Source organism: Procambarus clarkii, chromosome 45 (assembly GCF_040958095.1).
Source record: "Procambarus clarkii isolate CNS0578487 chromosome 45, FALCON_Pclarkii_2.0, whole genome shotgun sequence".
Classification (NCBI taxonomy): domain Eukaryota; kingdom Metazoa; phylum Arthropoda; class Malacostraca; order Decapoda; family Cambaridae; genus Procambarus; species Procambarus clarkii.
In genome coordinates this window covers 12866566-12883314 of record NC_091194.1, presented here as the reverse complement: position 1 = coordinate 12883314, position 16749 = coordinate 12866566, and the positions used below count along the sequence as shown (strand labels likewise).

Here is a 16749-nt window from a genome sequence, read left to right as displayed (position 1 = left end):
TGCTCTAGAACCACTGCAAGTGCAACAATTGTTCTTGCAATCAGGGCACAAATGGATTTTAATAGCTCTTGATAATATTGATTGGATATACAAGATATTAAATAGACTTATACGCGCATTCTCTCTCTCTCTCTCTCTCTCTCTCTCTCTCTCTCTCTCTCTCTCTCTCTCTCTCTCTCTCTCTCTCTCTCTCTCTCTCTCCCGTCCAATCTCACCCGTCACGTCCTACCCCATCGCTCTCCATGCACCCATTAAAGGTTTAATATATTCAACATTCCGGTGTAGCGAGACCTGACGTTGATAGCTCACACGGGAGGCTGTCAGCGATCCTCGCCTCTTCTGAAACATTCCCGTGACACTGGCATTCATGACACCCCTGTGGCTACACTGTCATTCATGACACCCCTGTGGCTACACTGGCATTCATGACACCCCTGTGGCTACACTGTCATTCATGACACCCCTGTGGCTACACTGGCATTCATGACACCACTGTGGCTACACTGTCATTCATGACACCCCTGTGGCTACACTGGCATTCATGACACCCCTGTGGCTACACTGGCATTCATGACACCCTGTGGCTACACTGGCATGACACCCTGTGGCTACACTGGCATTCATGACACCCTGTGGCTACACTGGCATGACACCCTGTGGCTACACTGGCATTCATGACACCCTGTGGCTACACTGGCATGACACCCTGTGGCTACACTGGCATTCATGACACCCTGTAGCTACACTGGCATGACACCCTGTGGATACACTGGCATTCATGACACCCTGTGGCTACACTATCATGACACCCTGGCTACACTATCATGACACCCCTGTGTCTACACTGTCATGACACCCTGTGGCTACACTGTCATTCATGACACAGTATCCCTCTCACAGCTGCCTGGGTTCCCCAAAACGGGAGCGTTGCACGAGGTCTGTCTCATCTTCAGTGGACAAACCCGATGGCAAGAGAGAGATTTTAGTGAAGTATTGCAAGAAATCGAGTCGTTGAGGACGCCTGGTTGAGGAGTCGTTGAGGACGACTGGGTGAGGGGACGACGTCCCCCTCGTCTTGATCTCTGTAGATCAGTATTCCATCTGTCATCTGCGTGTATCCAGCGGTCCATGACACGGCTCTTGGTCTGTCATATACTGTTTAACCCTTCCAAGTGTGACCAATCTCTTCCTCCATCTATTCTTCCTCCTCCTCCTACACCTCTATGCCTTGGAGATATTCTCTTACCGTATATACCTTTTACGTCCTTGCTATGTATCCTGCCAGAGGCTGTGGTTGTTATCATACCTGCTACCTGGGGAATATACAACCTGGTAGGTTGTATGCATGTATGTTGTCTGAAATCAAGATTACAAGTCACTTTCCACATGTGCTTTCATCCAACTATTCCCTCCATCTATAGCCATCCCCCCCTCCCTCACCCACCAACCACCCCCCCTCACCCACCAACTATTATCCCCCCCCCCCTCTTCAGCTACTTACTCACCAGCAACTGTTAGCGAAGCAGAGATGTCGGTCTGTTAATTATTACAGGACCACCGTAACAATACATGTTTCTCTGTATTCCTTCTCTCAAGAGTGTAGTTTCAAGTGAGTGATTTCACTAAAATATGTCTACCACGTGTTGTTCCTCGCCCATTTGTGTGTATTTTGCGTTACCTCGCGTTGATTCCAGGGCGTCATGGTCCCTGCGGCCCGGTCTCTGACCACGTCTCCTACCAAATATTGGACCAAATATTTTGTACCGACCGTTTGAATGCACCGAATGCTTCCCCAGCATATTTAAACTACTTAAACCTCATCATACAATTAAAAGATAAAACCACAGCCAAGTCCATTAGCCTATTGCATCAAAACTGCACTAGGAATGCATTATACAACGCTGAAAACAAAATCTTCAGTAATTTATTTTCTAATTGACTAACAGGCGCCGTTTTCTGTCTTTGCAGGTACGCCCCCCCCCTCACCTACAGTTTCTTCAGAGGATCAGGTACACGGGGATATGGTATTACCAATGGTGGTATTACCAATGGTGGTATTACCAATGGTGGTATTACCAATGGTGGTATTACCAATGGTGGTATTACCAACGGTGGTATTGCTATCAGGTGGTATTAACATCCGCTGGCATTACCAACAGTTGGTACTACCAACAGGTATTATAAACAGCTGACATAACCAACAGCTGGTATAACCAGTATCTGGCCTAACCAACAGCTAGTATAACCAGTATCTGGCCTAACCAACAGCTGGTATAACCAACATCTGGCCTAACCAACAGCTGGTATAACCAACATCTGGCCTAACCAACAGCTGGTATAACCAAAATCTGGCCTAACCAACAGCTGGTATAACGAACATCTGGCCTAACCAACAGCTGGTATAACCAACATCTGGCCTAACCAACAGCTGGTATAACCAACATCTGGTATAACCAACAGCTGGTATAACCAACATCTGGCCTAACCAACAGCTGGTATAACCATCTGGCCTAACCAACAGCTGGTATAACCAACATCTGGCCTAACCAACAGCTGGTATAACCAACAGCTGGCCTAACCAACAGCTGGTATAACCAACAGCTGGCATAACCAAGAGTCACAGAACGTTGTATCTGAACATTTGCATTCAGGAGCGAACAGCGTCTGCCGGAGTGTCTATATTGAAACACTTCATTAATGTTATTAGCTGTAAAATATTTTGCAGTCGTAAGTAATAAGTAATTAACAATTATTTATTGATATTTGGAAATCATTTAAAATCAATTAATACTCGTCGATGTTGTTTAAAGCTTCGGAATTATTTTTTTTTGTTTATAAATAATACATCCACGTTATTTTTTTTATTTAGAATATTTTTTGTTGTTGTTGTTGCAATATATTTTTTACTTTGAATATTAAACACCTGTTTACCGAAGTGACAACACCCGTAATGATTATCGCGTTGACAGCTGTTTTACATAGACTTTCAGGAGAGTTATTTGGTGGGATGGTGGTGGGGTGGACCCGGGCACCGCCGGTTACCGCTCCCTCCTCCAGAAGATGAAGGGTAAACCCCTAAGGTTGGTGACGCTGAGAACAGGTAGATTAAAACGTAAACCAACCCACACCAGGTTTACCACTCTACTTACCCACCACCACCACCATCCACCTGTCCCATATCTACCCATTCCATGCTATCCCATGACTACTACTACTCCATGATATCCCTAATGTGACAATCCATTCTAGGATATCCCATGACTACTCATTCCATGACAACCTATTCCTCTTAGCACACCCCCCCTTCTCTTATTTATTCCCCCCTTCACCAGGCTATTCCTAATAGCCATAATTCCTAATAGCCGCTCCTAATGGTGGGGCTATTCCTAATAGCCCCTCCATCATCATCTTCCTCCTCCCCACCATGCTACCCCTCCATCTTACTATCCCTTTCCCCCAAAACTTCCCTCTCCCTGCTCTCCCTCCTCCCCACTACTCCCCCTGCCTGCGCCACACCCCACACAGGGTGTGGGGGGCCACACCTCGTGTGCCAGGGGGTGTGGCCCCGCCCCCAGGGTAGTGGGGGGCGGAGGAAGGCATCAGTATGCATGTTCTAACTCTTAGTTTGGACACAAGCAAATTTCTAAGCTCTACTGCAAATAGCTTAAGACTAAAATGTGGATAATATTATTCTTGCGAAGAAGTTCAATCATGGCTTGATAGAGTGAGGTGTTAGGGTGTGTGTGTGTGTGTGTGTGCTCACCTAGTTGTGATTGTGGGGGCTGAGCTTCGGCTCTTTGGTCCCGCCTCTCAACTATCTAACTGGTGTACAGGTTCTTGAGACTATTGGGGTCATATCATATCAACATTTGAAACTCTGTATGAAGTACATTTGTTAAACACTCTGACACTAGAACAGTTCTTTATAATGTCTCTGTGGCTCACTTGAGTACTCGGTTTCATCTGTGTCCCCTTGTGCGTGTACGCACCTGTGTCTTTATCTACCCTGTCAATTCCTCTGAGAATCTTGTATGTGGTGATCATGCCTCCCCTAACTCTTCTTTTTTTCCAGCGACGTGATATTCAGTTCCCGTAGTCTCTCCTCGTAGCTCATACCCCTCAGCTCGGGTAATAGTCTGGTGGCATGCCTCTGAATCTTCTCCAATTAATTTTTGTGCTTGACCCAACACAAGAGTCCTCCAGCACTGGTCTAATATATGTGGTATACAAGGTTCTAAATTATTCCTTACAGAACTTTCTAAAGGCAGTTCTTATGATCGCCAACCTAGCACATATCGTTGATGATACCCTCTTGATGTGGGCTTCAGGGGACACGTCAGACATGATATCAACCCTTAGATCTTTCTCTCTACTCTGATACTTGAAGGATTTCCTTTTTCAAATTGTACCTTGTATTTGGCCTGCTGCTCCCTACACCCATCTTCACCACTTTGCACTTGCTTGAGTTAAAATCTAATAGCCATTTGTTGGACAATTCCTTCAGTTTGTCCCGGTCATCTTGTAGCATGATACTGTCCTCCTTTGTCTTAATCCTTCTCATGATTTTAGGACCGACAGCAAACATTCAGAGAAAGGTGTCTATCTATATCCTTCTGGAAGATCATTTACGTATATCAGAAAGAGTATAGGTCCAATTACAGAGCCCGGTGGGACTCCATCTCTTCCATTCTTCCTATGTGTCCACTTTCGTTATTCAAGCTGCTTGTTCCTCGTCGTTTTCTTCCAAGCAAGGCCAAGTTACCTCGAGCGTGGCCAAGATGTGGCTCTCTGGCCGCGCGCGGGCACAAGACTTTACCATAGTTTACCACCGTCATGGGACACGGCCGCCTCCTGTTTTTTTTTCTTCGCAGGGATATTCCTGCGCGGGCCCTAAGCCTCTAGCTGGCCCACTAAGTGTTGCTCGTTTCTGTTTTACTTGGGCGGAGTATGAGTATTCATGACTCGTATGGTCGCTTCAGTAAGATTTTGGCATGTGTGTTTAACAACTTCTCTGTTGAATCCAAGTTGAAATCCTAATGTGTTTGTAACTGTGCACTGACGCCTGCTGGTCTTATCCCGCTCTCCCTTATACCCGCCCCTCCACTAATGTTAAGCTCACGTTATAGTAACGTGATTTGTAACAAACGTTACAAATTCAATATAAAAAAGTAACGGCTCACAAATATCTACGTTTTCTATGCATGGGACTCGATAGGTGAGGTGGGTTGCATGGGTTCGCAGTTTCTGGTTAGATTAAAAGGTTGGATATTTTACGGAGTGGGATATAGAGCAGGCTGCTCCCCCCTAGCACAATTACTTATCCAGATTCCTGAACAGTTGCTTATCTCCCGGGTAAATATTTACTGCGAGGTGAACAGGTAAACCAGGTGAAAGGAAACACTGCCTAAACGGTCCTGTCTTATCGCGAGAATCGAACCCGGGACCTTTCGGCTGTGAAAAGGATAAGTCATTGAGCTCTTCGAAATATAAAAATAACTTTCAAATTACATTGAGCGTAAAATTTCCACACGAATTCCGTTCACGCTCAGTCACACCACCAGGGTGTGGCTCAGTCACACCACCAGGGTGTGGCTCAGTCACACCACCAGGGTGTGGCTCAGTCACACCACCAGGGTGTGGCTCAGTCACACCACCAGGGTGTGGCTCAGTACCACACCACCAGGGTGTGGCTCAGTCACACCACCAGGGTGTGGCTCAGTCACACCACCAGGGTGTGGCTCAGTCACACCACCAGGGTGTGGCTCAGTCACACCACCAGGGTGTGGCTCAGTACCACCACCAGGGTGTGGCTCACTGTGTACCACACCACCAGGGTGTGGCTCACTGTGTACCACACCACCAGGGTGTGGCTCACTGTGTACCACACCACCAGGGTGTGGCTCAGTCACACCACCAGTGTGTGGCTCAGTCACACCACCAGGGTGTGGCTCAGTCACACCACCAGGGTGTGGCTCAGTCACACACCACCAGGGTGTGGCTCAGTCACACCACCAGGGTGTGGCTCAGTCACACCACCAGGGTGTGGCTCAGTCACACCACCAGGGTGTGGCTCAGTCACACACCACCAGGGTGTGGCTCAGTCACACCACCAGGGTGTGGCTCAGTCACACCACCAGGGTGTGGCTCAGTACCACACCACCAGGGTGTGGCTCAGTACCACCACCAGGGTGTGGCTCAGTCACACCACCAGGGTGTGGCTCAGTCACACCACCAGGGTGTGGCTCAGTCACACCACCAGGGTGTGGCTCAGTCACACCCTGGTGGTGTGGCTCAGTACCACACCACCAGGGTGTGGCTCAGTACCACACCACCAGGGTGTGGCTCAGTCACACCACCAGGGTGTGGCTCAGTCACACCCTGGTGGTGTGGCTCAGTACCACACCACCAGGGTGTGGCTCAGTACCACACCACCAGGGTGTGGCTCAGTCACACCACCAGAGTGTGGCTCAGTCACACCACCAGAGTGTGGCTCAGTCACACCACCAGAGTGTGGCTCAGTCACACCACCAGAGTGTGGCTCAGTCACACCACCAGAGTGTGGCTCAGTCACACCACCAGAGTGTGGCTCAGTCACACCACCAGGGTGTGGCTCAGTCACACCACCAGAGTGTGGCTCAGTCACACCACCAGAGTGTGGCTCAGTCACACCACCAGAGTGTGGCTCAGTCACACCACCAGAGTGTGGCTCAGTCACACCACCAGAGTGTGGCTCAGTCACACCACCAGGGTGTGGCTCAGTCACACCACCAGAGTGTGGCTCAGTACCACACCACCAGAGTGTGGCTCAGTCACACCACCAGAGTGTGGCTCAGTCACACCACCAGAGTGTGGCTCAGTCACACCACCAGGGTGTGGCTCAGTCACACCACCAGAGTGTGGCTCAGTACCACACCACCAGAGTGTGGCTCAGTCACACCACCAGAGTGTGGCTCAGTCACACCACCAGAGTGTGGCTCAGTCACACCACCAGAGTGTGGCTCAGTCACACCACCAGAGTGTGGCTCAGTACCACACCACCAGGGTGTGGCTCAGTCACACCACCAGGGTGTGGCTCAGTACCACACCACCAGGGTGTGGCTCAGTCACACCACCAGGGTGTGGCTCAGTACCACACCACCAGGGTGTGGCTCAGTACCACACCACCAGGGTGTGGCTCAGTACCACACCACCAGGGTGTGGCTCAGTACCACACCACCAGGGTGTGGCTCAGTACCACACCACCAGGGTGTGGCTCAGTACCACACCACCAGGGTGTGGCTCAGTACCACACCACCAGGGTGTGGCTCAGTACCACACCACCAGGGTGTGGCTCAGTACCACACCACCAGGGTGTGGCTCAGTACCACACCACCAGGGTGTGGCTCAGTACCACACCACCAGGGTGTGGCTCAGTACCACACCACCAGGGTGTGGCTCAGTACCACACCACCAGGGTGTGGCTCAGTACCACACCACCAGGGTGTGGCTCAGTACCACACCACCAGGGTGTGGCTCAGTACCACACCACCAGGGTGTGGCTCAGTACCACACCACCAGGGTGTGGCTCAGTACCACACCACCAGGGTGTGGCTCAGTACCACACCACCAGGGTGTGGCTCAGTACCACACCACCAGGGTGTGGCTCAGTACCACACCACCAGGGTGTGGCTCAGTACCACACCACCAGGGTGTGGCTCAGTACCACACCACCAGGGTGTGGCTCAGTACCACACCACCAGGGTGTGGCTCAGTACCACACCACCAGGGTGTGGCTCAGTACCACACCACCAGGGTGTGGCTCAGTACCACACCACCAGGGTGTGGCTCAGTACCACACCACCAGGGTGTGGCTCAGTACCACACCACCAGGGTGTGGCTCAGTACCACACCACCAGGGTGTGGCTCAGTACCACACCACCAGGGTGTGGCTCAGTACCACACCACCAGGGTGTGGCTCAGTACCACACCACCAGGGTGTGGCTCAGTACCACACCACCAGGGTGTGGCTCAGTACCACACCACCAGGGTGTGGCTCAGTACCACACCACCAGGGTGTGGCTCAGTACCACACCACCAGGGTGTGGCTCAGTACCACACCACCAGGGTGTGGCTCAGTACCACACCACCAGGGTGTGGCTCAGTACCACACCACCAGGGTGTGGCTCAGTACCACACCACCAGGGTGTGGCTCAGTACCACACCACCAGGGTGTGGCTCAGTACCACACCACCAGGGTGTGGCTCAGTGTGTACCACACCACCAGGGTGTGGCTCAGTCACACCACCAGGGTGTGGCTCAGTACCACACCACCAGGGTGTGGCTCAGTACCACACCACCAGGGTGTGGCTCAGTACCACACCACCAGGGTGTGGCTCAGTACCACACCACCAGGGTGTGGCTCAGTACCACACCACCAGGGTGTGGCTCAGTACCACACCACCAGGGTGTGGCTCAGTACCACACCACCAGGGTGTGGCTCAGTACCACACCACCAGGGTGTGGCTCAGTACCACACCACCAGGGTGTGGCTCAGTACCACACCACCAGGGTGTGGCTCAGTACCACACCACCAGGGTGTGGCTCAGTACCACACCACCAGGGTGTGGCTCAGTACCACACCACCAGGGTGTGGCTCAGTACCACACCACCAGGGTGTGGCTCAGTACCACACCACCAGGGTGTGGCTCACTGTGTACCACACCACCAGGGTGTGGCTCACTGTGTACCACACCACCAGGGTGTGGCTCAGTACCACACCACCAGGGTGTGGCTCAGTACCACACCACCAGGGTGTGGCTCAGTACCACACCACCAGGGTGTGGCTCACTGTGTACCACACCACCAGGGTGTGGCTCAGTACCACACCACCAGGGTGTGGCTCAGTACCACACCACCAGGGTGTGGCTCAGTACCACACCACCAGGGTGTGGCTCAGTACCACACCACCAGGGTGTGGCTCAGTACCACACCACCAGGGTGTGGCTCAGTACCACACCACCAGGGTGTGGCTCAGTACCACACCACCAGGGTGTGGCTCAGTACCACACCACCAGGGTGTGGCTCAGTACCACACCACCAGGGTGTGGCTCACTGTGTACCACACCACCAGGGTGTGGCTCACTGTGTACCACACCACCAGGGTGTGGCTCACTGTGTACCACACCACCAGAGTGTGGCTCACTGTGTACCACACCACCAGGGTGTGGCTCAGTACCACACCACCAGGGTGTGGCTCAGTACCACACCACCAGGGTGTGGCTCAGTACCACACCACCAGGGTGTGGCTCAGTACCACACCACCAGGGTGTGGCTCAGTACCACACCACCAGGGTGTGGCTCACTGTGTACCACACCACCAGGGTGTGGCTCACTGTGTACCACACCACCAGAGTGTGGCTCACTGTGTACCACACCACCAGGGTGTGGCTCAGTACCACACCACCAGGGTGTGGCTCAGTACCACACCACCAGGGTGTGGCTCAGTACCACACCACCAGGGTGTGGCTCAGTACCACACCACCAGGGTGTGGCTCAGTACCACACCACCAGGGTGTGGCTCAGTACCACACCACCAGGGTGTGGCTCACTGTGTACCACACCACCAGGGTGTGGCTCACTGTGTACCACACCACCAGAGTGTGGCTCACTGTGTACCACACCACCAGGGTGTGGCTCAGTACCACACCACCAGGGTGTGGCTCACTGTGTACCACACCACCAGAGTGTGGCTCACTGTGTACCACACCACCAGAGTGTGGCTCAGTACCACACCACCAGGGTGTGGCTCACTGTGTACCACACCACCAGAGTGTGGCTCACTGTGTACCACACCACCAGAGTGTGGCTCAGTACCACACCACCAGAGTGTGGCTCAGTACCACACCACCAGAGTATGGCTCAGTACCACACCACCAGAGTGTGGCTCAGTACCACACCACCAGAGTGTGGCTCAGTGCCACACCACCAGAGTGTGGCTCAGTACCACACCACCAGAGTGTGGCTCACAGTACCACACCACCAGGGTGTGGCTCACTGTGTACCACACCACCAGGGTGTGGCTCAGTACCACACCACTAGAGTGTGGCTCACAGTACCACACCACCAGGGTGTGGCTCACTGTGTACCACACCACCAGAGTGTGGCTCACTGTGTACCACACCACCAGGGTGTGGCTCAGTACCACACCACCAGGGTGTGGCTCACTGTGTACCACACCACCAGAGTGTGGCTCACTGTGTACCACACCACCAGAGTGTGGCTCACTGTGTACCACACCACCAGGGTGTGGCTCACTGTGTACCACACCACCAGAGTGTGGCTCACTGTGTACCACACCACCAGAGTGTGGCTCAGTACCACACCACCAGAGTGTGGCTCAGTACCACACCACCAGAGTATGGCTCAGTACCACACCACCAGAGTGTGGCTCAGTACCACACCACCAGAGTGTGGCTCAGTGCCACACCACCAGAGTGTGGCTCAGTACCACACCACCAGAGTGTGGCTCACAGTACCACACCACCAGGGTGTGGCTCACTGTGTACCACACCACCAGGGTGTGGCTCAGTACCACACCACCAGAGTGTGGCTCACAGTACCACACCACCAGGGTGTGGCTCACTGTGTACCACACCACCAGAGTGTGGCTCACTGTGTACCACACCACCAGAGTGTGGCTCACTGTGTACCACACCACCAGAGTGTGGCTCACTGTGTACCACACCACCAGAGTGTGGCTCAGTACCACACCACCAGAGTGTGGCTCAGTACCACACCACCAGAGTGTGGCTCAGTACCACACCACCAGGGTGTGGCTCAGTACCACACCACCAGGGTGTGGCTCACTGCGTACCACACCACCAGGGTGTGGCTCAGTACCACACCACCAGGGTGTGGCTCACAGTACCACACCACCAGGGTGTGGCTCACTGTGTACCACACCACCAGGGTGTGGCTCAGTACCACACCACCAGGGTGTGGCTCACTGTACCACACCACCAGGGTGTGGCTCACTGTGTACCACACCACCAGAGTGTGGCTCAGTACCACACCACCAGTGTGGCTCAGTACCACACCACCAGGGTGTGGCTCACAGTATACCACACCACCAGGGTGTGGCTCAGTACCACACCACCAGAGTGTGGCTCAGTACCACACCACCAGAGTGTGGCTCAGTACCACACCACCAATGTGGCTCAGTACCACACCACCAGGGTGTGGCTCACAGTATACCACACCACCAGGGTGTGGCTCAGTACCACACCACCAGAGTGTGGCGCAGTACCACACCACCAGAGTGTTGCTCAGTACCATACCACCAGAGTGTGGCTCAGTACCACACCACCAGAGTGTGGCATCACTAGCCAGGTCGTAGAACCAATCCGTGAAGGGCGGTGGAGAGCGGGTGGGATCCCGTCTATTAGATTACAATCAGGGGAGAGTCTCACCTAACGAACGCCCCGCCATCGGTAATCCATCGTCAGAACCTCCGTGGGCATCCCTAGCGAGGGAACCCCAAGTGTAGGCAAATATAGCGTGTGGGGAACGGATATGGGGAAGGGGGGTGGATAGGGAGAGAGAGGGAAGGATAGACGGGGGTGTAGGATAGACAGGTTTAAAGGATACGGGGAGTGCGGATTGGATAGAAAGTGTAGAAGGATAGGTAAGTGGAGCGATGGGGGGGGGGGTTATAGGTTATATGTATATGCGCTAAGGTAATTAGGTATAGATTTGTGGAACAAATTACCGGATAACATAATACAAGTCGGATAACTGGAGTGTTTCAAGCGCGGGTTAGACAGATATATATATATATATATATATATATATATATATATATATATATATATATATATATATATATATATATATATATATGGTACCTGGCTGTTAACCCATTGGCGCGAAGTGCTCAAATGAAAACTAGTGCGTAAGGCTTAACGCGAGCTATGGCGAGGGGAAAGCTCTCAGCCTGCTAACAGGCTGCATTGTTTGATGCGTAGTTTGGGCCCTTACACACACACACACACACACACATACACACACACACACACACACACACACACACACACACACACACACACACACACACACACACACACACAGCTTAGGGTAGATAAAGACAGGTTATTTAACACAAGGGGCACACGCACAAGGGGACAGGTGGAAACTGAGTGCCCAAATAAGCCACAGAGATATTAGAAAGAACTTTTTTAGTGTCAGAGTGGAATGCATTAGGAAGTGATGTGGTGGAGGCTGATTCCATACACAGTTTCAAGTGTAGATATGATAGAGCCCAATAGGCTCAGGAATCTGTACACCTGTTGATTGACGGTTGAGAGGCGGGACCAAAGAGCCAGAGCTCAACCCCCGCAAACACAACTAGGTGAGTACAACTAGGTGAGTACACACACACACACACACACACACACACATACACACACACACACACACACACACACATACACACACACACACACACAAGTCAAGATGACCTAGACAAACTGAAGGAATGGTCCAACAAATGGCTGCTAAAGTTCAAGCCAAGTAAATGTAAGGTGATGAATCTAGGCGTAGGAAATAGGAGGTCAGACACAGGATATCGAATAGGAGAGGAAGTCCTTCACGAAACGGACAGATAGAGAGATCTAGGAGTTGATATCACACCAGACCTGTCTCCTGAAGCCTTCATCAAAAGAAAAATGTCTGCGGCACATGCGAGGCTGGCTAACATCAGAACTGCCTTCAGAAACCTGTGTAAGGTATCTTTCAGAACCTTGTATACCAGGTATGTAAGACCAATCCTGGAGTATGCAGCCCCGCATGGAGCCCGTACCTTGTCAAGTACAAGACGAAGCGGGAAAAAGTTCAGAGGTATGCCACTAGGCTAGTCCCAGAACTAAGAGGCATGAGTTACGAGAAAAGGCTGCGTGAAATGCACCTCACGACACTGGAAGACCGAAGAGTAAGGGGAGACATGATCAATACCTACAAAATTCTCAGATGAATTGATAGGGTAGATAAGGATAATTATCTATAAACATAAATATATGTATAACACGGGTGGTACGCGAACAAGGGGACACAGGCGATTCACGGCCGAGGCAAAAACAACGTTGTTCGTAAATCCCTTACAGGTAAGAGGATGACCCAAGTGTAGCAACCTGCTCAAAGTTATTACCACTCTCTCTCTCTCTCTCTCTCTCTCTCTCTCTCTCTCTCTCTCTCTCTCTCTCTCTCTCTCTCTCTCTCTCTCTCTCCCCCTGCTTCTCTCTCTCTCTCTCTCTCTCTCTCTCTCTCTCTCTCTCTCTCTCTCTCTCTCTCTCTCTCTCTCTCTCTCTCTCCTCTCTCTCTCTCTCTCTCTCTCTCTCTCTCTCTCTCTCTCTCTCTCTCTCTCTCTCTCTCTCTCTCTCTCCCCCTGCTTCTCTCTCTCTCTCTCTCTCTTTCTCTCTCTCTCTTTCTCTCTCTCTCTTTCTCTCTCTCTCCTTCTTGCTCTCTCTTTCTCTCTCCTTCTTGCTCTCTCTCTCTCCTTCTTGCTTTCTCTCTCTCTCCTTCTTGCTTTCTCTCTCTGTCTCTATCTCTCTTTCTCTCTCTCTCTCTCTCCCTCTCTCTCCTTCTTGCTCTCTCTTTCTCTCTCCTTGCTCTCTCTCTCTCTCTCTCTCTCTCTCTCTCCCTCTCTCTCCTTCTTGCTCTCTCTTTCTCTCTCCTTCTTGCTCTCTCTCTCTCTCTCTCTCTCTCTCTCTCTCTCTCTCTCTCTCTCTCTCTCTCTCTCTCTCTCTCTCTCTCTCTCCCCTGCTTCTCTCTCTCTCTCTCCCCCTGCTTCTCTCTCTTCTTCATGCTCTCCCACCTTAATTCTCTCTTAATCTTGCTCTGTCCCTCTGCTTCTCTGAACACCATTCTACCAAATGCTTCTTGAGTGACGAAGGAAGAAAAGGTTAAGCATTACCAGTCTTAAGTTTAAAGACGATAATCTGTCGAGTTCTCGGTACACATCTCGCCCTTATTGTACATGTTGTTGTTGTGCCTTTCTGGCCCGATGACCATACAATTAATAATATTATTATATCACAAAAATTGCTATTATTTGTTTCAAGTTTTAGACATAAATTAGCAATTTGTATCACCACTCATCAATGTCAGAATACATTTGGCGATACAATAGCCAAGGTCCAATACAATTAGTGAAGACCATCATGGAATATTTTTCCAGAGGAAATATTTTCCCTGATGGAATCAGGGAATATTCCAGGGGAAAAATATCCTGACGAAATAAAATCCATGCACAAAAATCTGGGGCCCCGGCGAGGATCGCGGTTCGTATCCCAGTTACGAAAATATTCGAATCCAATTTTATAGAGCAAATGGGGGGGGGGGGGTGGCAGGCAGGGCCCTTCCCTAAACTCCGCCTCCAGGTATTAATTACCCTGTTTTTAATTAGTTTAGTCATTAGGGTTGTTGTGGACGAGGGGAGGAGGAGGAGGAGAAGTGGAGTTAAAGAAGGTGGAGGAGGAGGAGGAGGATTACTGCAAGACGGGTGGAGGAGGAGGTGGAGAAAGAGAAGAAGGAGGAGTGAGAGAAGGAACAGCAGAATAACAAACAAGAACAGAAAGGTTAAACAGAAAGGCACAGAAAGGTGAATAATTTAAACCAACGCGTCACAAACTTCGCCTCTTGGGCTCCAGCCTCGTAAATATGGTTTACCAGGTAAATATGGAGAGGTAATCCATGAATTACACAACCCCACTTGTGAAATCTATACATCTTTCCTCAAACATGGCGGCTTTGTTTACAGTAAACAGTTTACGAGCTCCGAAGCGTTACGAGGTTGTTAATGACAATAATAACCTTGGGTTGTGAAGTTTCCAAACTCGTCAACTGTTTAATACATGTAGAAAAAACCGCCAGGATTAAGGAAAGATGTACAGGTTTCGTAAATGGACGCGAAACTGCTTGGTTAATGCTCCCGTGCTTGTCCCAACCTGGCCTTTATCAGTAAGCTAATGACACACTCCATTATCTATACCATTAAATAAAACAGTTAGAGCTTAATATTTTATTGTCATTTAAGTAAAAAAAAATATGACGAGAGTAACAAAAGCAACAACAACCACAATAACAGAACAATGACAATGACAATAAAGCAAGGACTTTAATGGTGACAAGGACACGAGGGACAAAAAACGACCAAAGTGAAATTCTTCCACCTTCTCGTCCAACAATGGCCAACAAAATTATTACCCAAATGTCAACTGGATGTAACCGACCCGATACCCAATAATTATGTTCTTGGTGGTGGCTTCTTTCATCGCAATATCTCACTTTCCCTCGTATTTCCTGCTTCCCACGCCTCTGTGAGGGGCAAGAGAGAGAGAGAGAGAGAGAGAGAGAGAGAGAGAGAGAGAGAGAGAGAGAGAGAGAGAGAGAGAGAGAGAGAGAGAGAGAAAGAGAGAAAGAGAGAGAGAGAGAGAGAGAGAGAGAGAGAGAGAGAGAGAGAGAGAGAGAGAGAGAGAGAGAGAGAGAGAGAGAGAGACATAACAAGGGTAAAAGCACCTGACCGTAGGTAATGGATGGCCAGCTAGATGCTTTCCATTTTCAGCATCTTCTCATCTCCCAGTCATTCACTCTGCGTCCCTGCCATCCTGCCACACCCTAGCACCCTGATCCACCCCTGAGGGTCACCCTGCATCACCCTGTACCTCTATGATCCACCCTGAGTCATCCTGAGACACCATATAGCATTGGCATTCAAGACACAATGATGTTAATGACATCATCAAGAGGAGTCTTGCCTCAGCTCAGTGTCCAGCAGAGAGAGAACCTCACATCCTGGTGGACCAAAACCCGGACGACCCTCCACTTCGCCCGGATGGCGTTACAATATACCCCCACTGAAGAGGGGTAAACAGTGTGGGACTACACATGTGTATCCACCCTGGCTGACACCGACATACACTTCGCTGTTAATCAAGCAAGTGGTGCGGCCAACCACAGAGAAACAGCAAAATCAATAAATTACCGGCAACTGGAAGGTCAATACACCTTTCTTCCCAAAGCATCTTGAGACGGTCAGCCCCTGGGGTAGGAGTGCTTTGGACATTCTCAAAGAATTGGGTTCCAAGCACATTGGCATTATCAGACACCCAACGGCTGCCAATTTCTTGTTTCAGCGCCTCAGTGTAGCGACCCAAAGGGGAAACGCCTGCTGCGTCCTCGGTTCCTGTCCGGAAGCGGAGGAGCTCAAAGAGATCCATAACCTTTCAACACTCATTGTATTAACCAATATACATCTAGTCCATAAAGTTGCAACATTATGAAACGTATCAAATGTTTTGGTATTATTTAGGTTAATAGCGCGGGCGAAGCATCGCTCAGGTGAACTTCAACTTGTCGTCAGGGAATCCGGCGTGAAGGCGTTCTTGAAGACGGGCGGCGTCAGGGGCCCGCCTGTCTCTCCCCTGTGTGCATTACTGTATTACCTCGCTTTATTGTTAATTGTATTGTTAGCTACCCAAGCAGCGAGACGGCACGTGCTGATGCTCTCTCTCTCTCCCTCTTCCCCCCCCCCCCTCTCTCTCTCTCTCTCTCCCCCTCTCTCTCCCTTTCTCTCTCTTCCGCCTCTCTCTCTCGCCCTCTCAACTATCAACTGTCCAGTGGGCAGCAATACACCGTCTACCTGCGAATATGGCTCGTAACCCATTAGGTAAAGTGGTTGAAAGGGGCGCTCCTTGCTCCTGACCCATTCAAATAGGG

The 16749-nt window shown here is 50.9% G+C and overlaps 1 protein-coding gene across 1 annotated transcript in view; it reads left to right on the top strand.

Annotated features, from left to right (window-relative positions):
* Positions 1-1972: 1972 nt before the first annotated feature.
* Positions 1973-16749, top strand: part of LOC123769768 (uncharacterized) — a 37851-nt gene continuing 23074 nt past the window's right edge. Inside the window, exon 1 of the mRNA XM_069301435.1 lies at positions 1973-2009. The gene's annotated coding sequence lies outside the window, so the exon portion shown is untranslated. The remainder of the gene's footprint in view (positions 2010-16749) is intronic.